Genomic DNA, 23417 nt, shown 5'->3' with positions numbered 1-23417 from the left:
GATCACCTAGTCTATGCCAGACTCTGTGACCAACACGACTACAATGACAATATGGTGCCTGAAACAGTACACGTTAGACAGCAACCCCAGGGAGTCACCACAGCCACAGTGCATCACCAGGGCTTCTGAAATGCAAGCGCTAGCCAAGGGCTTCCCAGATGAAGGCAACTAGAGCTTGGCATTACTGTGACTCCTGACAGCAAGGTGGTTCAAAGCTTGAACTGTGCAAGCAAAAATATCTGCATTAGAAGGCTGATTTCACGGCTGTGTACCTCTGGCTTAAGTAACTTGCCCTCTCTGACCTGTTTTGTTCACAGTAGAGTGGGGGGGTTACAGCACCAATTTTATCTCATTCAGTGTTAACTTCGCTATTATCACTTTTATTAATAGTGGTATAGTGAGCTTCAGAGACACTGGGACATAAATTTCCATGTAATGCAATCAGCCAGGGAACAATCCAAGGTTTAAACTGAGGTTACTGGAATATTTTAGAACCAAGGAAATAATGTCTACTTTACATATGCACTTAACTCAGCTTAAAATGTTTATTCTATTGATATTCACCTTCCCACTTTATTAAGTATGGACAACATACTAAACATATTTAAAAGCACAGATCCGAATTGCTTTCCTCTGCCTTCGAAAATTAATTAAAACATAATATTGTAATAACTCTATATGTTGACAGATAGTAACTACACTTCTCATAATGAGCATTTTGTAATGTCTATAACCACTGAATGTTGCTCACCTGAAACTAATATAATACTGTACGTCAACTATACTTCAATTAAAATAAATACATTTTTGGGGCGCCTGGGTGGCACAGTGGTTAAGCGTCTGCCTTCGGCTCAGGGCGTGATCCCGGCGTTCTGGGATCGAGCCCCACATCAGGCTCCTCCGCTATGAGCCTGCTTCTTCCTCTCCCACTTCCCCTGCTTGTGTTCCCTCTCTCGCTGGCTCTCTCTCTGTCGAATAAATAAATAAAATCTTCTAAAAAATAAATAAATAAATAAATAAATAAATACATACATACATACATTTTTAAAAATAGCTAAGACAAAACTAAATTCTGAATTCATTTTGATGGAAAAGTATATTAAGCAGGAAGCTGCAGGGCAGAAGGACAACATCTTCTAGGATACCCTAGAAGAAAGCATGCAGATCACCTCTGAATTAGCACATCCGCCTTAGCAGGTAGTATTCCCAGGAAAAAATTAAAAGGTCACTAATAACCTCCTAGAAGCCTCCTAGAAGCCAAATCCAACAGATTTGTCCACCCAAACCTTCCTTGATCTCTTAGCCAACTTGACACTGACGTCCTCCACCTACCCATAGGGTGACTCTGCAGTCTCTAAGTGTCAGAAGCTCTCGGAGAGCCACTGGCTTTCAACAAGATGATGAGGTCTCCCAAATCTTTACCTCCAGACTATTTGTCTTGAACCCCAGATCTGAATCTCCAACTGCCCAGTGTTCCACCTAGGCACCCCACAAGCACTTCAGATTTAACCTATCCAAAACTAAGCTCACCATCTCCTCCTCCTCCCGTTTTCCACATCTTGATGGGTGTCACCAGCCAGTGAGCCACCCAAGTTAGAGACAGGGAAGTCATTTTCATGCCTTTGTTCAATAAACATTTATTAAGTGCTTATAAAAATCCCTGTCCCCATGGAAATCATGGATGTTAAGTGAAAGAGACAGACAATAAACTAAGAAAATAATTAAGTAAAATGATAGGAGTATTGTAGATAGTGAGAAGTGCTGAGAAGCATGGGGAAGTGGGGACATGGTGATATGCAAAAGAGCAGTCTTGGGATGAGCGTGGGTGTGCTTAAAGGAAGGCCAGAGTAGGAAGAAGAGGGGAAGATATAGGGGCAGAGTGCTTTTAGGACATTGGCCAAAACTTAGCAGAGGAGTGACATGATCCAACTTATGTTCCAGCAGCTCGCTTTGGTTTCAAACACTCTTGCTCCATCTCTTCCAGACTGCAACCCTACTCTTACTCTGGTCTGGTCACCCCCAAGTCAGGGCCACTGTAATTCATGAAGCCATTTCTAGTCCATTTGTATCACTGTTCCTATTGTCCCTGCCCTAAGTCAGGAGCTCTCAGTTCTCACTTGGGACTAATGGCTTCCCACAGAGTCTCATCTTGGTTCAAATCACCTGCCATACTACCTACGCTTTCTAAAGAGTCACCTCAGTCTTAAGAATCCTCCAATCCTTGGGGGCGCTTGGGTGGCTCAGTCGTTAAGCATCTGCCTTCGGCTCAGGGCGTGATCCCGGCGTTCTGGGATTGAGCTCCATATCAGGCTCCTCCGCTGGGAGCCTGCTTCTTCCTCTCCCACTCCCCCTGCTTGTGTTCCCTCTCTCACTGGCTGTCTCTCCCTCTGTCAAATAAATAAATAAAATCTTAAAAAAGAAAAAAAAAAAAAAAGAATCCTCCAATCCTTAAAAAAAAAATTAAGAAAACAAAAATCCCCCAATCCTCCTTCTTGCCTTTCTTCCCTGATCTTCCCTTTCCACTCTCACCCTTCCCAACTTTAGTCCCCTTTATGGCAGCACTGTTTCAGGGCCCATGTCCCCCAGAACGGCCAACACCAACCCCACCCCTGACATTTGGCCAAATTATACTTTTCCTCGAGTCTCATACCCAGAATCACCTTCTCAGGGCATTCAGCACAATATTTAACTTAATCTGTGGTACCCACCAATTTCCTCTGTCTCCCACCAGAGCATGAGCTCCTAGAGGTCAGCAACTATCTTTTATATCTATTTCCCCAACTACTTAGCATAGCACCTGCCATTCAGTTGGTTCTCAATAGACATTTAAGACCATGCTTTCACCACTTGATAGGCTAATCATTTTTAGTCTATGTCCTGAAATTTGACACTTGAAACCTGCCTGTACTTCTGCTGAGGATATTACTGATCACTTCTTTGGCATATAAAGTTCTCGTTTCTTATCATATTTCACTTATGTTTCTATGTTACACAAATCCTACAAATTAATCTTTTGACGTTTATAGCCCCATATGGAAAGCTACACATTGGCTTATCTATTTGCAACATTATGAAACATGCTTAAGAATGTGTAATTTTGGGGCGCCTGGGTAGCGCAGTCGTTAAAGCGTCTGCCTTCGGCTCAGGGCGTGATCCCGGCGTACCGGGATAGAGTCCCACATCGGGCTCCTCCGCTGTGAGCCTGCTTCTTCCTCTTCCACTCCCCCTGCTGTGTTCCCTCTCTCGCTGGCTGTCTGTCACATAAATAAATAAAATCTTTAAAAAAAAAAAAAAAGAATGTGTAATTTTTCAAATGTACAATTTTAAATAACTACAGTTAAGTTTTTATTTATTTTAAAATACTTAAGATACTATGCGTCCCTCCCCAGTGGCATTTTCTCTGGCATTCTTCCTGGGGGTACTGTCCTGACCTCCGTGCATGTCCTTCCTCCTTTACTTGTACTATCTAATGTTTTTAGAAGGCGCTTCCAAGGAAAGTGAATGAGCCAGGCCCCAGTGAAGTTACCATCCCGGGTCCTCCGCCCCCCCTCAGTAACACCACAGGGCGGCCAGGCTCCACTGCAACATGATGTTGCATTCTCTGATGACTTGGAGAAACTGGCTCTTAGGAATGCCTGGCTTCCCACATGCAGCTCCCCACAATCTGAACATTTTAATATTTAGTATCATTGTATTCTTACAGATACTTAGGAAACAGAACAATGAATCAAATTTCCCACCCTAACTAAGGCTTGTTGCCAATCCCTGAAAGAGGTAAATCCAGAACTGTAATGTGATCATGAGACTTAAGAACATCGTCCCAATTTCTTAATGGGTTTTTCACTGAACTATTATTACCTTGTATTCTGTGCTAATGATTCTGATCAATAGCTTAGTCATGCTGTATCCAAAAAAGCCTTAGAATTTAACTAAGCAAAGAACCAAAGAACTGCCCTTTTATACGCCAGTTTAAATAGTTTACCTCAAATTTTCTGCTGTTCTCACACTTTTTAAAAACATTTTTGGTACTCCTTATCAAACACTTAACATGTAAATTCTTAACGTGTTGCTTAAATAAGCAACAATTCTATCACAAAATTACCTGTATCTACAAACCTTACGTTATTTATGAAACCATCCAATCCACCAGGCATTAGTTTTACTTTTTTAATGCTTTAAGGATTTTTTTTTTTTTTTAAGGAAAGAGGTGCACCGAATTTGACAACCGCGTTGGGGTTGCCGCAAGTTGAGCAGCATGAGCAACGCCAGCCCAGGTGAACAGCGTGGATGAAACGTTTCGCGTCTGGCAATTCAAAGACAAGGATCGCCGAGGAAGCGACGTGGAGCGGGCCTCCCAGCAGGGACCCCGCACGCTTCCGACCCGCCCGGCAGCCTGTCGCCCGCGAGCATGACAGGCGCGCCCGCCCAGGGCGGTGCCGCGGGAGAGGGCGGGGGCCGGAAGGAAGAAGGAGAATTCGGACAAAGCCTACCGGGCCGGCCGCCCCTCCCCACCGCGCCGCGCTCCCGGGGGCGGCCGTATCCCCCTCCCCGCCCCATTCGCGCGGCTCCGGGGGTCCGCAGCTGTTCCCGCGAGCCGCCGCCCCCGCCCGCAGCACTGCCGAGCCGGGGGTGGGGGCCGGGGACGCGCAGAAGGGAACGAACATGGGGTGGGGCCGGGACCTGAACCGGAGACCGGGATGGGGAAGGAGCTGTGGGCGGGGATGAAGTCTTGGAGGGGACGGGACATGGATGAGGACCGGAGCCGCGGCGCCGGGGAGGGAGACCAGCAGTGGACAGGGATGAGGACCCGGGAGGGGCTGGGCCCGGGAAGAGGACCTGCAGGGGATGTGGACGAGGGCGGGGGCCCGAGGACCGCGGTCCGAGGAGGGGACGCGGGTGAGGGCCGAGGACCGGGGCACGGCCGGGACGGGGACCGAGGACTCACCGTGCTGCTCCCGCGGGGCCGCGCGCTCGCGCTGTCAGCACCGGGAGGTCGCGGGGCGCGTGCGCGGAGGACTGCGCGGGGCCCGCCGCCTCAGCTGCCTCAGACGCGGCCGACGGTCACGAGCTAGGGGCGCTGGCGCGGCCGCCCCGCAGCATCCTCGGCCGCCCGCGAGCGCTGTCCGCCGCGGATCCTCCCCGCAGCCGCCGCCCCGCGCCGCCGACTCTGCTCTGCTCCGGCTCCGCCGCTCCCGCCGCCGAAAATGGCGTCTCGGCGTCCCTCCCCCGACTCGGCGCTCCCGCCCCACAATGCCGCGCGCCGCCCGTGACGTCACCGGCCCGCCGCCGGGGGGCGGGGCGCGGGGCGCGGCCGGGAAACTGAGGTCCCCGCATAGCGCGGAGCCCTGCGGACGCGCGAGAAGGGGGCGCTGGGGCGGGGCGCCGCCGCCCCCGACCGCCGCGCCCCGGCCCTACCCTCCTGCTCGCCTGTCTCCGGAGTGATGTTCACTGTGGGCCAAGCCCCGTCTTTACGCGTTTTATGTGCGCGGTTCACTCTCCCTGGAACCCGCAAGGAGGGCTTTCAGCAGCCTCGCCAAAGGAAGGGGTCCTGGGGGGCTAAGCGAAGCCAGGAGGCCTCTCTGCCTTCTCCGGGGAAATCTAGACTTTGGTGAAGACCCTGGCCCTCCCCATCTCGTTATTCCCTCGCTGCCCCACGACGCTCAACAGTCAGAGCTCAAGGGGAGTTCCCGGGCGCTCCCCTCGGCCACACAGGCTTCACACGAACTGCACCGCTAGCGCCTGGCAAGGGCAGAGATGCCACCGCCTGCTGCACCCCACCCGTGGCAGCAGTGCCGCGACCTCCAGCCCCCGCCTGAAGGGCAGTACTTCCAGGTCAGAGAGCGCGCCTGGGCCTCATGCTGCTGCATCGCCCGCTCCGCAGGCCTGACTCAGCAGCCCGCCAGGAGGACGCATGCTGATTCAGTGGGCAAGGCTCAGCTTTCTTTGCCTGCCCCCTGCTCGGGAGAACCCCCACCGCCAGGTGCCTGCAGATGTCCCAAGTGCGGGGGCCGTGGCATTATTAACCAGGAGGCGTTCCTCCATCCCGCACTTACTTTTGAACCAGGACCAGCAGCCGTTTTAACCCTGGAATTACATAGTCACTAGGGAAATAAGTGCTCCTAGATTTTCGCAGGGAGGTCCGCTTACTATTATTTCATATAAATGCAAAGGTCAGCTAAAAAGGGGTGAGGGAGAAGCAGTGAATCAAACCACCTTTCCACACTCCCTTAGTGACTTGGCCACCCTGTGGCTTGGATGTCTTGGATGTCGCGGGCTCCTCCACAAACCCCTAGGGGCTGGGCACACAGCTGGAATCAAAGTGCTCTAGAGAAGGGAGGAGCAGGCTGAATGAGGCTCCTTTCTCTGCGACTCTGGGCTTTGTGACTGTTCGCTCCACTCACCCAGAAACCTGAGGTGCTAGTGTCCTCTTCTAATGAGTAGCCTCCTTCATACTGCTGTGATCCACCCTCTCCATCCCACTGCTGCCACTCTGTTTAGGCTTTATTATCTCTCAACAAATGTTAGTTGAGCTGCCATGATCCCCACCATAAGAGTCAAGGTGTGCTGGTAAAGAGGATAGATAAGATGCCCGCTCTAGGCCCTGCAGGTCCCCTGGTCGGCTTGCTGCTTCCAAGGATTAACTCAGCTTTAGGAATCAGAAGGGAGCAGCTCTCTGCTTCCTATGTGGGCACTCGCGGAGCTGAGGAGAGCCTCTGTGGTGGAAAAGCCTCAGCAAGGCTACCCAGAGGCAGCAAGTCCATTATCTGTCCTTCCCCACAAACCTAAAGGACCAGGGCCCCAGGAAGCACACACCTGTTGGCACATGTCCTGATGACCTTGAGCATCCTCGTGGCCTACAGCCTGCTGAGCTAGCCAAGGTCCCAGAGGGTTAACCAGGGTCCTGGAGGGTGGGGCTGTGTTCAATGGGGGCAGCATGGGACCTTTGGAGCGGGCTCATTCCTTGCTGCCGTGCTCTTCCCTTCTGAAAAAGGCAGCCTGCATGCATTAGCCTCCTCCTCTTCTCCATCTCTCCTTCCTCCTGCTTTCCCCAAATGTAGATGCCTTGTCCTCTGCCCTCCTTTACTTCTGTCTCCTTCCCCATGTTCTCTGACCCTTTCACTTCCCTGTTGTGAAAGCAGAGATCAGCAGGCATCCTGGACACCTAAACAGAGGCTGGGGCTGGAGTACAGATTTGGAGGCAGCCTACAGGACCCAGATGAAGCCAAGGCTGAAGTCCCCTGGTCAAGGAAGAGTGGAAACACCCACATGCCAAACTCCTGCAGTTGACCAGGCACCTGGGAGTTAGAGGTAAATCAGGAGCATACAGCCTCATACTCACTCCATTCCCAATATTTATTGAGTACCACTGGTGTCAGGTGTGAAGCTGGGCAATGGGAGAACAGACACCCCTACACCGGCCAGCAGCCTGTGGAGCTGAGACAGAAGGCTCAGCACCCGCTCAGGTGCTGAGGGGAGTGGCTCTATGTCCCTCAAGGCTCAGGGGATTCCTCGGAAGAGGGACATCCACATGACAGGTGGGAAGGATCCAGCAGTTGAAGTCCAAGTGGTGGAACTGTAGGAAGAAAACAGTGCCCAAGACAGAACAAACCACGCAATCATCTGTCACATTTGGAGAATGGAGAGGGGTCCTGTCCTTTCACCTACATGTCTGTGGATGTCTCTGTCCAGGAGCAGCTCTTTGGGGGAGATTGGGATGCTGGGATTTCCCTTTGATCTCGAGGGGTCTGCAGTCCAGTGGACAGCTCCAGTCCATTAGTGTCTAAAGAGGAAAGGGAGGGACGGAAGGGGGCAGGAGGAAGGGAAGGAGGCCCCGGAACCCTGCCTTTGGCAATGTGGCGGGGCTGGGAAGCGATTCTTGGGTGAGTGTCCTCGGGTCCGGAAGGGGCGAACTGTCAGAGCCGTCCCGGCCAGAGAGGGGCCCGCGCACCCCTGCGGAGACAGGCAAGGAAGAGGGTAAACACAGGCTGTGTGGCCGGTACGCCCCAACTTCCCGCCGGTCCCACTGTGCTGCCTCCCCAACGCTCACACCCAGGTCCGCGACCGCCCCTCCGTCCCATCCCAGCCTGGGCGCAGCCCCCCGCCCCCTCCAGCATGGACAACGCCCCCCCACGCCCCCTCCAGCCTGAGCACCGCACCCCCACGCTCCCGCCAGCACGGGCACCACCGCCCTCGTCCTCAAGCCTGGGCACCGCTCCCCGCCCCCTCCTGCCTGGGCACCGCCCACACGCACACCCCAGACCTGGGAGCCTCCCCCACACCCCCTTCAGCCAGGGCACCACCCCACCGTGCCCTTTCCAGCACTGCGTCACCGTCCTCCCCAGCCAGCCTGGGCCCCGCCCCCTCCAGCCTGAGCACCGCCCCCCACGCCCCTCCAGCACGGGCACCGCCCCTCCCCTCACTGGTTGGGCAAAGCTGAGTCTGGCCATCCTCAAGTCTCCGCCAGGCTCGGGGACGGTGGCCGGTGCGCCCGGGCCGGGAGGGGCGGCCTGGCATCGGGACCGGAACCCGGGGCCGGGGCTACTCTGGGCTCAGCAGCCTTGCTCTCCGCCCAGGTCACACCCTCTCTGGTCTGATGCTTCGCTTCTGAAAACGACATTTACCGGATTTGTGTTTTGTATTTAAGGAGCTCGAGCTGCCGCCATTAAGCTGCGGGGACCGCTCTCGCAAGGCGAGCGCGCACAGCAGCACTTTGGGTGGAAGAAGGAGGATGGGGAGTGGGCAGTTCCCTCAGCCTCTCTCTCTCACATTTTTCTCTGAATGCAGGGAAAGTTCGGCCTGGGTCCTGCTGGGTGAAGTCTGACGGCCCTGCGGCCGAGGGTCCCCAGGGAGAATGACCCAGTACCCCAGCATTCCTGACTCACCCCTCCCACCCGCACTCTGGGCCAGCCTGCTTGCCGAGTACCACGGGAGTAAGGCTGCCCATTCCCGGCCTAAGCCTAAAGAAGGCCGAGAGGACTTCATTTTTGTGTTTTGGGGACCCCTACACTGCCCGGCAAGAAGTCCAGCTGCCAGGCGGGAGAGGACCAGCCATCCTGAAGCCCTGAGCCCACTTCGGGCTGGCCCTGGGGACACCAGGCCATAAGGGAAACACTCCTGGATGGTCCAGCCCTTCACACAGCCATGTGTAGGCCCAGGATCTCTCCAGATGGGGACTGATGCTCACACGCAGGCAGGCGGGGCACCGGAGTCTCTGTGAGAGAAAGAGCAGCGCGCCCTGTGTGTGTGTCTGTACACGTAGCAGCCACTGTTGAGCCCACACCTGTCTCTGAACTGGAGCCACCATACTCCCAGTGCCCAGGAGCCTATGCCACTATACACCCTCTCAAGGAACCACGGGCCAGATGAGAAAACATGCTGGATTTCCCACATCATGTGGCCTGCAGAACTAACCCGTTTTATGGGGTCATCTAAAAGGGGTACCACCCGAAACTGGGGGAGGGGAGAGCATCTGTTAATGAAACAATTGCATCTAGTGTGATGACCATGACGACAGAAATAAGCACTGGGGGCTGGGGACCTGGGATTAGGCACAGGTCATGGAAAACTGACATTCTCCCTGGGAATCCCCCATTTTATTAAGAAAATATTCAAACGTGCATAAAAATATGTACAGGGCACACCGTGTACCCACCACCAAGATTCTACAATCAACATCTCGCCCTGTTTTATCACCTGTCCCTTATCACCTGTCCCTCCCTTTCACCAGCCCTGCTATCCGCCCCCACACACGACAGTGTGCATATCATGAATGGAGTCCAGCATTTGCTTCTCAGGGTACATTTCCACGATGAGCACGTGTGAAACACACGCGTCTGAAGGATGCCATCCAGCTGACATGTGTCCCTGAAGCCCTATGGGGAAGTGGACTGCTGACCCCTCCCTCACGCCCCTTCGCGGTCAGTCCCCCAAGCACTGTTCTGTTGCTCTGTTTTGTTTACTGTAGTTTAGCTTTTCCTGCTCTGGCATTTTATAGAAAGAGAATCCAACAGTGTGGCCTTTCATGTCAGGCCCCTGTCAGTCAGCCTGCAGGGCTTGCACTCACCCGTGCTGCTGCCTGTAGATGCTCCCACCCCGGCTACCAGGAATAAAGCTGATCTGAGCTCTCTTGCCCTCGTCTCTGGGAAACACACGTTTTCATTTCTCTGGGGTGAATACCCAGGAAGAGAGCTGCTAGCCGCTGAGTAGGTGTATGTCGTTTTATCAGAAACTTCCAGACCTTGTCCCTAAGCAATTGACAGTTTCCGCCCCGGCAGCGCTGCAGCAGCATTCCGAACGCGGCAGCTAGCTGTATGAAGACCCTTGAAGATGGTCTGCCGCAAGGGACAGTCAGCGCCCCCGCTCGCAAGGATCCTGAGCCGGCAGGAATGGGAGAGGCTCCAAGAGTTGCCTCTCACGGCTGGGGCAGGGGTGCCACCCCAAATTACAGAGCCGGTGGGGTGCTGGGAGGCTGGAAGCTTCCCATTAGGAAGGGACATACTTCCTCAGTGACAGCCCAGCCGCCAAGGTGGAAAAGCCCTTCCTAAGACATCCTGTAAAAGCAACGATTCTGCTGTTCAAAAATGATTTACAATGTTGGCCTACAGGTTGCAAATATGCAACAACCAGAGAGGAGGTGGGGACGGAGGAGGACACACAGCCCAGTATTTGGAGAGAAGACAGGGAACCAGTGGCTGGGCTTAGGACGGGCCCTCCAGCAGGGACAGCTCAGATGCTCCGACACTCCTGTGGCAGAGGACATCTTCCAAAGATGGCCACCTCAATCAGCATCTTCCAACCCACACATTCGTCTTACAAGGTGACTTTGACACTCCTCTCATGAAGAGGTGGAGTCTGTCCCCTGCCTCTGAATCTGGGTAAGCCTGCCATACAGTGGAAGTGACACTGTGGGACTCCCGAAGACAGGACTCCAAAGGGACACTGCCTCCAGCTGGTTCTCCGGGGAAGCTGTTTGGGAGCCAGTCGCCAGGCTGCTGGGAGGAAGCCCATGCAGCCACATGGGGAGACCACGAGGAGACCACTTGTGCAGATGTTCTGGGTGACAGCCAATGTCACTGTCAGGGACAGGGGTGAAAATGCCCCCAGTCGTCGTGTCGCCCCCAGCCTTTGAGACGGAGGAGCAGGGATGAGCCGTCTTTGATGTGCCCACTCAAATCCCTGACCAGGCAATCTGAGCTAACAGAACGGCTGACGGCGCCACTGGGTTTCGGGATGGCCTGTTACGCAGCAGTACTAACTGGCACATTCTCAGACATTTTCTCAGTTCCCCCAGCACGATCCCAGCACATGGTCCTTCGTGAGCCGGCACCTGGGGGTGGAGGGGCATAAATTAGGAACACACAGCTCTGTCGCACCCCAGCACCTTCCACCTCACATCGTTGCTGAAGGACGCGGCACTTCCATCCCCTCCACAGCCGAGGTGGTCTCTGGGCTCCCATCACGATGCGCAGCGCAGTGGCGGCACTGAAAGTGTTAAAGGAAGGGGGGGAAAGAGGAAGGAACGAATTGTGTCCTGAATTAAGGCCCACGAGGAGCACACTTGGCTGAAATCAGGAGACTGGGCCCCAGCCCTAACCCTCCACTGTGTGGTCTCATCTGTTCCCCTGCAAAGTGGGGGTGATCTGCCTCCCAGGAACATCATGAGGGGCTGTGGTTGGGAACTGGCCCCATGTTCCACCCCAATCCCTGCCTTCTGGGAAGAGGGGCTCAGCTGGAAGCTGGTCTCTATGGCCTCCACACCACGGGGGCAGGCTGGGGCCGCTCTTCTCACTTTCTAGGGGCTCAAAGCCCAAGGACTACAGGAGGTTCCAAGGCCTGGGCTATCACCCCAACTGTCCTGTACCCCTTGCCTCCAAGGTCACGCATGGATTCACAGGCCTGTGTTGTGTCCTCTCCCCTCCCTACCCCTATTTACCTCCTCCTGGCAGGCCCCCAGTCCTTCTCTCTCCCAGGGACCCTGCTAGCCTCAGCTCTGCACTCCCCACAGAAGGGCACCCCAGAGGGGGGTCACCAAGCCTTTCCAGGCACAATTCTCTTGCTTATCAGGCACTCCACGGCCCTGCTTCTGCAGAACCGTGGAGCCCAGGGACCCACAATATGTTGGCCATCCCCCTTTCCACCTTAGATGGCTGTGATTCCAGGAGGGGCAGTATTTGCTCAAGGACACAGATATGGTGCTCCTCACACGGGCCGATGGAGAGCTGCTTCCAGTTTTCAGACAAAAATAGCCATGCAGGTGCCAAGTCTGTCCCCGAACCAGCACAGGCTGCTCCTAGCCCAGCTACAACCCCCTCTAGGAGAAGGAGACTTTTGGGGACTTTAATCCCTGGGTGCCTGACAGCCACTGGCCACATGGCTCCCAGATGCTCCCTCCACAGAACACAGCCTACCCCCCTGCTCTTCAGGGTCCTCGGCCTCATCCACCAAGACAGTCTCACCTCACAGCTGTTTGGTGTCCTGGGGCATAGACCTCACCTGAATCCCTCTGCCATCTCCTGCCCCTCCCCAGGCCCTAGTGCAGCTCAATTGATGGAGCTCAACTGAATGAACAAGGAAACAGCGAACACCCCAGGTGGTGGATTTCACACGTCCCTGTCCTTCATCTGCCTCACCCCTCCCCAGTTCCACCTGCAGGGGACCTTGGACTTCTGGACCCTGCCATGGGGGTGCGGGGCTCCGTGTCCTGTGGCTTTCTTGCCTCTGCCTCTAGCTGGTATATAATCAAGTCTCAGCCTGGCTCCCTTCGTAGGAGCAGAAATGGCTGCAGTAGTTCCAGACATTGCACCTCCACACCTCACGGTCCAGAAGGGAAGAGCCTCTCACCCCCCACCCACCAGTCAGTGCCCCAGGCCACAAGCCCACAGGGACCCCCTGCCTGGCCAGGAGCACACCTTGCGCCGCTTGGCTTAGCTGTTGGGGGCCCACCCTGGGAAGATGCCGTTGCAGGGTGGGGGACAGGGAGCGGAGGCTGGGGGCAGCCACAGTCCTCCCTATCGGTAACTCTTTGAGCTCACTCAGCCCTGTTCCCTTGGGCGGCACCCCAGGGGCAGGGGTGCAGCAGGGCATCTCCAAGCCCAGACTGTCCATGCCAGCACTGGTCTGGCTCACCCAACTGGATTGTCAAAGCTCTGGGGCCCGTGTCCTCTGAGCTGGCTTCCTCCTTCCCTCCCCCCAGTTCCTGTCACGCCTGTCCACATAGGAAGTGCAATTATGAACACTGTTCACACTGGTTTCTTCTCTTAGTAGATGTCCTGGTCCCCACATAATCTGGTGGATTCACAATCATGTTTGGAAAAAGAGGCTCACTTACCTCCTTCTGACAGAAATCACCTCTGTGTTGGCCCAGCCCGGGGCCACATGACTCCACAAATGCTCAGGAGAAAGGGGACCTGGGGGGAGGAGGCCAGCCAAAGATGGGCCTCGAGGGTCACCCCGGGAGCAGTGGACTCCCAGCCCACCCAGGCAGCCACTGTGCCCGTCCCCTGTGCGGAGATAAAGGCTGGGCCCGGGGAGACCCACAAGCCAGGCAGACCCAGGCACACCCATCCCCAGGGAAGGCTCTGAGCCCTACGCGCATTCCATGTCCTGGGACGAGTTCTACCAGGTTCTGCTCCGCTCTGCAGGGTAGAAGGAAGGACAGGGCTGACACCGAGCAGGGAAGCGCACAAATGCATTTATCATCACAGCCTTCAGGGGCGCCCGGGGCTCAGTTGTTAGGCATCTGCCTTTGGCTCAGGTCATGATCCCGGGGTCTTGGGATCAAGCGGGCATCGCTTCTCCCTCTCCAGCTCCCCCTGCTTGTTCTTCCTCTCGCTCACTCTCTCTGTCAAGTAAGTAAATAAAATCTTTAAAAAAAACAAAAAACTCCCAGCCTTCAGAGTATCTGGGGGTGAGACTGCCTCGGCTGGGCTGTGCCTGGGCCCCCATCCACTTCCAGCGCCCGTGATCCCCAAGCACACAGAAGTCTGCACAGACAGCCCTGTCCCATGTGTTCACACCCTTTCTCCATGAGCACCATTCCACTTTACAGATGCAGAAACTGAGGCTAGGAGAGGGGAGACCAGTCGCTGGACCAAAGTCGAGTGCCTACTTTGATGCTTCAGGAAGATCAGAGCATCTCCCCACGTTCTCAGCTCTGGAGGCAAGATTCAGGAAGAGATTTGGCAGGGCCTCTGGAAGTTTTCACCTATTGATTCCTTCTAGAAGCTGCTGATCCATCAGACATAAATGGCATTCCCCTTTTCCAGGACTACACATCGACTCCACCTCATTGCAAAAACACTGTGAGTTCCTTCCGCTGCGCTCATTAGCTCTCAGTCGGGAACCCGTCAGCTTGTTTGCCAGAGCTTCTGTGACAAATGACCACAAACAAGGACCAAAACTACAGCAGTCTATTCTCTCACCGTTCTGGAGGTCAGAAGTCAGAGACTACGGTGCGGGCAGGGCTGGTTCCCCTGAGGCTCTGAGCGAGGAGCGTTCCAGGCCCGTCCAGCTCCTGGTGATGCCACGAGCCCCTTGGCTTGAAGACACATCGGTCCAGGCTCTCTGCTCGGCACATGGCCTTCCGTAGGCCTGTGTCACAAATCTCCCTCTCCTTTCTAAGGACACTTGTCGTTGGATGTGGGGCCCCTCCTAAATCCAGGATGATCTCATCCCGATATCCTTAATTACATCTGCAGAGTCCCTGTTCCCCAATGAGGGCACGCTCCTGGGTACAAGGGCTTAGGACAGGGACACATCTGGGAGTCCCACTACAGTCAGCCCGTCTCCAGGAAGCAGACTGCTGAAGCTTCATTCTACAGATGAGGCAAATGAAGTGTGGAAGGGTTCTCTGTGGATCTGTCCTAGAGCCTGTGAGGGGGAGGGGGGAGTGCCCTGTCCCCAGCTTGTCCTAGCAAATACTGTTTTGGGGACAGCCAATATGGGTCAGATGCTGCCTCGCCTGCTCCCAGAAGGTGAGTCGAGGGCCGCTTGTCCTGTGTTGGCAAGGCCGATGCAGTAGTCAGACTCCTAAGAGAAACAGGGGCTGGGGTGGGGGACTTACTCAGAAAATGTTCACTGACCCGAACTTTCCAACAGGCAGATGAGCTCACCTGCCAAAGCCCCGCTGGAACGTCATTCTGTGAGGCCGAGCCCATCCCACCAGCACAGTCCTGGCGTCTGCAAGGGCTCTCCGGGTTGGGTCAGCCCAGCGCCCCCCATCCGCCCCCGACCTCGGACACCTCCGGGGCCTGTGCCTGCTGTACCAGCACTGACCAGTGGGAAACTAATGTGGGCCACAGTGTCATTTAAAATGGTCTAGCAGCCACAGTACAAAAGGTACAGAGAAGCAAGTGAAATTAACTTTAGAAATATATATACACATATTGTTGCTGTTTCTTCAGCAAATTTTATCAGAATTTTATGGAGCCCAATGCAGGGCTTGAACTCACAACCCTGAGATCAAGATCTGAGACGAGATCAGGAGCTGGTAACCTAACCGACTGAGCCACCCAAGTGCCCCCCCTTATTAAAGTCAGCTCTATGCCCAACGTGGGGCTCGAACTCCCAGCCCTGAGATCGAGTCGCATGCTCTGCCAACTGAGCCAGCCAGGCGCCCCAGAGCCTTGATTCCAAGCTGCAGCTGGAGGGGCCTGGCCAGGGGCCCTGTGCTCTGTGGAGAGGCCCCCAGGATGCCTCCAGGGATTCTGAGGATGCCCTGAATCCACGTAAATAAAGCTCTGAGAACCGTGCCTTGCAGACGGCAACACCTGCTTCCTGTTACCATTATTTGGTAAAAGGGCCAGGGGCCACAACTGCATTCACTAAGCACATCTAACGGCCAAGGTCCACTGTGCCAGGCGGCTGGGTGAGGGCCGGGCGGGGGCGGGGAAGACAGAAACGAAGACCGACACAACTCTGCCCCCGCAGGGGCCGTGTCCTCCGGGCCGGGTGCCTCCATGACCAGACTCTGGAGGTCGCAGCCAGATGCAGCAGGGCCCTGTGCTGACAGGAGGTCCCACTTTCTGTCCACGGTGCAGGAGCTGGGTCTGTGCAGGTGGCTCTGAGACGTGTCCCGCCACGTCCCCACCAGAGTGGACATCTCGACCACCACACTCGGGGAGGCACCAAGGACATATCGGGGTGCTGCTTTCTAAAATAAAAATCTTGGGGACCCTGGGTGGCTCAGTTGAGCGTCTGACAGTCTCAGCTCAGGTCATGATCTCATGGGTCCTAGGACGGAGTCCCTCGTCGGGCTCTGCGCTTAGCGGAGTCTGATGGAGATCCCTCTCCCTCTGCCCCTCCTCCTGCTCTGTCTCTCTTTCAATATTTACTTACTGTGGGGGAGAGAGAGAGAGAGAGAGAGTTCCGAGCGAGAGCATGAGCAGACTCCCTGCTGAGCTTGGAGCCTGACAAGGGGCTCGATCCCAAGTCCCTGAGATCATGACCCGAGCCAAAATCAAGTCAGCTCCTTAACCGACCGAGCCAGCCAGTATCCTAAATAAAACCCTAAAATACATATATACATACATACGTACATAACATAAAAATCTTGTTTGCCCACTGGTTTCCTGGCAAATGGACTAACCTTTCACGAGCCAGTAGCCACTGCCTACAGCCTGGCCCTGTGTTCATCTTTCCACTCAGCACCAAACCGTGGATCTGTTTTGATGGCAAACTCATCTCTGGGTGTGTGTTGGGGTGGGGGAGGGCTTACAACCCCCAAATACCTGGATAGAAACCACCTCTGGAAATCTACCGACCTCACCCATTCCTCTCATCCCCTCCTCCAGGGGCTCTTCCTGTACTTTTCCACCCAAGGACTGACTCAGGACAAAGTGGACAATCATCACTGCAAATCAATAGCCAAGTAGCTACAAATGGAGCTTGAAACAGCCTGAACTGGAGGACTGATCAATTCATTTTCAATGGCATGAAAGGAAAGAAATGATTTTCCTGGAACACCATCTGAGAAGGGGCACTGCCCAGCAGGGAGGATGGCTGTCCCCACCACATGGGCACAGGACACTGGGGGCACAAGACGGACAGGGTGGCCCATGAGGGCGATCACATCCACTGCTGCGCTCCCAGTGCCGGGCACGGGGCCTGGCATGCAGGAGGTGCTCATGAGCATTTGCTGAATAAATGAGGAAGCAAAGATCGTGCTGTCCTCACAGAACTCCGAGCGTAGTGTCTGAGGCTCGGGGGGCTGCTGGTGCCAGAGCGGAGACAGGAGTCCCGTTGATCTATCTGTAAACAAACCTGTCTGAACATGCTAGAGCACGGGTGAACTCTGAGGACATCATGCTAAGTGAAATAAGCCAGTCATGAAAGAACAAATACTGGGGGCGCCTGGCTGGCTCAGTCAGTACGGCACGCAACTCTTCATCTCAGGGTCATGAGTTCAAGCCCCATGCTGGGCGTAGAGCTTACTTAAAAAGAAATAAAAATAAAAGAACAAATACTGTGTGATTCCACTCACAAGAGGTCCCTAGCATGTTCAAATTCACAGAGACAGAAAGTAGAAGAGTGGGTGTGAGGGGCTGGGGAGGGGGACGGGGGTTTTAGTTTGGGGAAGATGAGAAAGTTCTGGAGACGGACAGTGATGGCGGCTGGTGGATGTCCTTCGAGCCACTGGACTGCACTGCTGCGAGGGGATCTCACGGGACTTCCGTGGCCCCACGGGCTCGGCTGCCCAGTGGGGGAAATGTGGCCATGACACGAACCCGCAGTTCCCAGTGGGTCCCCCATCACATGAGCTTTGTGAGCAAGAACCCCCAGCCTCCTCTTTGGGGAAATGTTTTCTCCATAAAGGAAGCTGTTCTGTGTAGTCTACACCTTCCTGCACTGGCCCAATTTCTCAACCAGAGACCTTGTTAAAATGGTCAGCAGAACATGGCTAATTGTGTTTTACTTTTGTTTTTATTTTTTATTTATTAAAAGATTTATTTATTTATTTATTTGACAGAGATAGAAACAGCCAGTGAGAGAGGGAACACAAGCAGGGGGAATGGGAGAGGAAGAAGCAGGCTTCCAGCAGAGGAGCCCGATGCGGGACTCGATCCTGGAACACCAGGATCACGCCCTGAGCCGAAGGCAGACACTTAACCGCTGTGCCACCCAGGCGCCCCTTACTTTTGTTTTTAAACACAGAAAAAAGCAGGGATGCCTGGCCAGCTCAGTCAGCAGAGTGCGCAACTCTGGATCTCAGGGTTGTGAGTTTGGGCCCCATGTTCGGTGTAGAGATTACCTAAAAACAAAATGTTTAAAAAAAAAACACACCATAAAACAGAAAAAAACAATGCTGATGGGGGAAAAATCATCGAACACAAAACGTTATCATATAATTCCCCACAAGTTTTGTTATTTCCCCATTAATCAGAAATCTGAAATAGTCTTTGGAACCGTACAGGACAGAATGCTGCTGTGCGGGACCCTCGGTGGCTCTCTGCTCTCCGCCCCCTCCGGTGGAAGCCTCTCCCGCAGACAGCCTCTGCCCCTCCGAGGAACAGCCTAGAGGGCTGGCCAGGAAAAGGGCTCATCAAAGCAGCACCCAGGAGGGCCAGGCTTAGAACACACGAAGCCAAAGCCAGGCACGCCCAATGCCTGAGCACAGGGCTTCTCTGCAACCAAGAGGCGGTTTTCTCTAAGGAGCTGGGTGTGATGTTGCCAGCACAGAGTGCCAGTGGGGACACTCAGGGAGGGGCTAACGGGGGAGCCCTCCCATACTCTGATACTCCCTCCGTGGGTCATTCCTGAAGATCCGCTGTGTGCTGACAGCTCTGGGACATGCAGGGACCACGGCGTTTCCTGCTTGAACTCTGGACTGGTGCCAGGGCTCCCGACTCATGACGAGCCGGCTTTCCACCTCCCCTGCTCAGGAACCAGCCCCTTCGCATGGCTCTATTAGTCACTGTAAGGTGAGCATTTGTGAGAGGGTTGCTGAAGGCCAGACACGTACCTACACGCCCTGTGAAGCCTACCAGCGGCTCGGCCGGCTGCATATTCTCACGGCCCAGGAAGCCGGGGCCTGCTGATGCGCCTGGAGGCACGCAAGTCTGCTCTGGAAGGCTACTCCAGTGCCGTCGTGTTACAGACACTTCGCTGTACCTCCCAGAGGCTGACTCTTCCAGTACACTCGGACTACAACCAAACAAGGACCAGCAACACTACAATCAGACCTCTCATCATCAGTGACCCCGAGTCCCCACATTTCTGATGGCTACACCTGACTTTTCTTGGGGAAATATGAACAAATAAGAAACCAGTGTTGGGGCGCCAGGCTGGCTCAGTCCGTAGAGCATGTGACTCTTGATCTTTGGGTTTTAAGTTTGAGCCCCCTATTGGGTGCAGGGAGTACTCAAAAAGAAAATCTTGGGGCCCTTGGATGGCTCAGTTGGTTAAGCATCCAACTCTTGATTTCTGCTCAGGTCATGATCAGGGTCAAGGGATTGAGCCCTGCATCGGGCTCTGTGCTGGGCATGGAGCCTGCTTGAGATTCTCTCTCCCTCACCCTCCCACTCCATGCTCCCTCTACTCTCAAAAAAAAAAAAAAAATCAATCAAATCAAATCTAAAAAATAAATAAAAACAAAACCACAATGTCTACAGACAGCACCTAACACACAGAGGGGGAGAAACTCAATGTTATTTTATTTTTTTAACTCAGAAAACAGAAACATTAATTTTCTTTAAAGACTTTATTCATTGTCAGAGTGACAGAGAGAGAGCACACACAAGCGGCGGGGGAAGGGCAGAGGGAGAAGCAGACTCCCCACTGAGCAAGGAGCCCAATCCCAGGACCCCGAAATCATGACCTGAGCCGAAGACAGATGCTTCACTGACTGAGCCACCCAGGTGTCCCGATAATTTTTATTCTATAATCATTTAAATCTCACAAAAATACTTTACTTGAATATGGCTGGGTAGAAAATTATCTTAGGGGACACCTGGGTGGCTCAGTCGGTGAAGTGTCTGCCTTTGGCTCAGGTCATGATCCCAGGGTCCTGGAATCGAGCCCCACATCAGGCTCCCTGCTCAGCGGGGAGTCTGCTTTTCCCTCTGCCTCTGCCCCTCCCCCTGCTTGTGCTCTCCCTCTCTCTGTCAAAATAAATAAATAAAATCTTTAAAAAAAAAAAAAGAAAATCTTCAAACAACCTAGTATTTTTTAACTGAACATACATATTTTAGGTTCAAAATCACCTTAATAATGAAACATTTGCATTTATTTGTGACCTAAAGTAATTTACCATAAGCATTTAAACTTAGACGTCTAGGATGGAAGAAAGAAGAAACGAGCACCGTCGTTAATTCACTCAGAGCGTCGAGGAACCTTGCAAGTTACCACCACCAGTCAGGTTAAATGTTTTGACATTAAATGGGATTGTCGCCACAAGACAGCATGCGGTTCCTGGGAGTGTGGCCGCGTTAGGTCCTGGGACGCCCCTGCCAGCGCTCGGTGTCTGACTACCATGTACTTTATGTCAAGTGGAAACAATTTCAGAGAACCTCTTGGGACTGTGAAGTGGACCCGCGGGTGCTCGTCGCTCAGCCTTCACCTGCAGCCGCCTGCACCCCCACAGCCTCTGCCAGGCCGCCCCCCAGGCATGGAGATGCAGCAAGCCTATGCCACCTCCTGGCCCAGGGCGCTGCTCCCATCGGCGACTGTCAAAGCAAGATTCACTTCTACAATTTCCACTTTATTGTTTTAAGATTTTATTTTTAATTAATCTCTACACCTGATGTGGGGCTTGAACTCATGACCCTGAGATCAAGAGTTGCACGCTCCACCAACTGAGCCAGCCAGGTGCCCCGACAATTTTTACTTTATACTGAAAGAAAGAACCGCTTTCCTTCGTCTGCACGTACGACATGTTTGTTTCTTGCTCATCTTTTCAAGTTGCTCTTAAAAGCAAGCATGCTTGGAACTGACAACGTCTTGTGGCCTCAGAGCTGAGGAGTCCTGGTGGGGAGAGGACCTAGAGTTTCTGCACCGCATTCCATCAGCACGGTCACTCTGCCTGCCCTGCACCGGCCCAAGGCCCGGCCTACCCTTGGAAGGCAGCAGCTGGCCCAAGAGATTCGTGCCTCTGACAGACACTGGGGTGTCGCACTTTCCCACTGCAGGGGTCTGGGTGGTCTGTTTCTGGAGATCTCTGGCTGCTGCTGCTTTTTTTTTTTTTTTTAAGTTTTATTTATTTTTTTTTAGTACTCTCTACACCCAAAGTAGGGCTCGAACTCACAACCCTGAGATCAAGAGTCACATGTGCTTCCAACCGAGCCAGCTGGGCGCCCCTGGAGATCTCTGGCTTCTAATGGTCACCTACCCCCTGCCTGTGACCAGAGCTCATTTGAGTAAGTTTCTGTTCCTTAAAATCTCAAGACGCTTGCCTCTAGGAGCTGTGAGGATGTCAGGAGGTAAATTATGGAGGCCGCCAAGAGCAGCAGCTGGTGTAAGGTCCTACACAATGTCAACGCGGATGCTGGATCGCTAGGCCACCAGCTGCAGGGCAGAGCTCATCAGCTCCAGGGTCCAGGAAGCAAGCTTTCTGGAACACCAAGCTAACTAAGAACCCTGAGGATACATCTGTGTTTGAAAAGACCTTCTGCCAACAGCACACAGGTATGGTTGTTCAACAGTCCCACAGGTTACAAAATACATCAGCTTTTCACACTGTCCCTCGACCTGCACATGGAGCCACATTTAACACAATGTGTCTCTAACAGCTTGTGGTGATGTGCTCACACACACCTTCACGGCCCCCTGGAACTCACCTTCCTGAGAAACGAATTTTCTTTCAGATGGTCCGCTTGTCCTTTTTTTTTTTTTTTTTTTTAAAGATTTATTTATTTATTTGAGAGAGAGAGAGAAGCAAGCTCCCCGCTGAGCACGGAGCCTGATATGGGGCTCGATCCCAGGACTCTGGGCTCAAAACCTGAGCTGAAACCAAGAGTTGGATGCCCAACTGACTGAGCCCCCCAGGCGCCCAGATGGTCCACTTGTCTTTTGCTGTTACTATGGAAAGTCACCCTCAGAGTCCTTGAGAATTGATGTGCAAAAAGAAGTAGAAACGATACCACGGCAAGCTGCTATTTATTCCAGTGTGACACTATCCCAGACAAAGACGATCTTCAAATAACTTTCAGGTCAGTGAACTTGATGGGATACAGAAAGAATGAAAAGCTCACTCACTGCCGGTTCTCCCTTTCCTTCGTTTCTTTGAGGACACACACAGGGCCACACACTCTGGTGACAGGTTGAGAATCTGAGCTCAGCAGAGGTATGGTCTGAACAAACAGCACGGCGCTCCTTCTGTCGAAGTCCATGTTCCATGTTGTCTGGCGCGTGTACGCCACCCTCTGGGGACCTGGGTTAACAGCACGGAGCGTGACCGCCCCCGTGCAGTGTTCCTGGGGAGACAAGGCATCTGGCGGAGCAGAGCACAGCACCATCGCCCTCCTGGGCAGCCTCGAGGCTGACACACACCCCCATTCATCCGAGGGCCCTTAAAAGCCTCCATGGAAAGGGGGTGCTGACACGCTTCCTCTGGCTTCTGAGTTTTCTCCTTGGAAATCATCTTTGCTCGAAGCAGCTTAAAAGCCACGCAAGAAATCTGAGCTTATGACTTTATTATCATGCCTCGCTCTGTAGTAGGAACTGTTTGCCAAGTGGCTTTTGGTTAATTCCACATAACTCATCAGTCCTCAGAAGACACGCTTGCTAACAAGGCCTGGCTCCGAAGGCCAATCCCCTGCCGTCGAGGCAGATGTCCTCTCCTGCAGGCCGGAACGCCCCCACATCACAGGGCTCCAAGACATAATACAAAGAGGGCCTCAGCGTTTTATAATATGCATCTTATTTTTTAAATAAACGCTATCCCCAATGTGGGGCTCGAATTCACAACCCCAAGATCAAGAGTCACACACTCTAACAAAGCCAGCCAGGGGCCCCCATACGATCCTATTTTAAATAATGCTGATTTTAGAAGAATCTGAGGGGCCACTGGCTGGTTTAGTCAATAAGCAGGGGACTTTTGATCTCAAGGTCCTGAGTTCAAGCCCCACGTTGGGTGTATAGTTAACTTAAAAAAAAAAAAAGATACGGGTGCCTGCGAGGCTCAGTTGGCTAAGGGTCTGTCTTCAGCTCAGGTCATGATCCCAGGCTTCAGGGATGGAGCCTCGCATCGGGCTCCCTGCTCAGCGAGAAGCCTGCTTGTCCCTCTGCGGCCGCTCCCCCGCTTGTGCGTGTGTGCGCTCTCTGTCAAATAAAATCTTAAAAAAAAAATTTTTTAATTAAAAAAAATCAAAACATTAAAAAATAAATAAGTAAATAAAAATAAAAAGGACTTGAGGGACACCTGGGTGGCTCAGTCAGTTGAGCGTCCGACTCTTGGTTTCGGCTCAGGTCATGAGATCAAGCCT

The 23417-nt window shown here is 53.6% G+C and overlaps 1 protein-coding gene and 2 long non-coding RNA genes across 26 annotated transcripts in view; 1 reads left to right on the top strand and 2 right to left on the bottom strand.

Moving 5' to 3' along the window:
• KLC1 (kinesin light chain 1) overlaps nt 1-5234 on the bottom strand; it is a 65559-nt gene extending 60325 nt beyond the window's left edge. For 10 of the 20 annotated variants that reach the window (XR_015721931.1, XR_015721932.1, XM_087856267.1 and 7 more), the window contains exon 1: nt 4946-5231. The gene's annotated coding sequence lies outside the window, so the exon portion shown is untranslated. Of the gene's footprint in view, nt 1-2196; nt 2388-4945 lie in introns of all 20 variants that reach the window. The other 10 variants (XM_087856261.1, XM_087856266.1, XM_087856262.1 and 7 more) reach the window with 4 other exon arrangements.
• Nucleotides 5235-5319: 85 nt separating this feature from the next.
• Nucleotides 5320-10446, top strand: LOC148107733 (uncharacterized). The gene is made up of 3 exons (XR_015721930.1): nt 5320-5832; nt 7140-7308; nt 8785-10446. It is a non-coding gene; the product is annotated as an uncharacterized LOC148107733 (long non-coding RNA).
• On the bottom strand, nt 7335-8789 carry LOC123779252 (uncharacterized). 5 transcript variants are annotated; one of them, XR_015721929.1, is made up of 3 exons: nt 8421-8789; nt 7666-7950; nt 7335-7573 (listed from the first exon to the last, which is right to left on the bottom strand). It is a non-coding gene; the product is annotated as an uncharacterized LOC123779252 (long non-coding RNA). The 5 variants fall into 5 exon arrangements; XR_006776136.2 differs by lacking the exon at nt 8421-8789 and adding an exon at nt 8306-8388; XR_015721928.1 differs by lacking the exon at nt 8421-8789 and adding an exon at nt 8261-8330.
• Nucleotides 10447-23417: the final 12971 nt, after the last annotated feature.

This window comes from Ursus americanus, chromosome 26, assembly GCF_024610735.1.
Source record: "Ursus americanus isolate L20-20 chromosome 26, mUrsAme1.1.p, whole genome shotgun sequence".
NCBI classification, from domain to species: Eukaryota; Metazoa; Chordata; class Mammalia; order Carnivora; family Ursidae; genus Ursus; species Ursus americanus.
The sequence above is the reverse complement of the archived record's forward strand: the minus strand, read 5'-3'. Positions and strand labels throughout refer to the sequence as shown.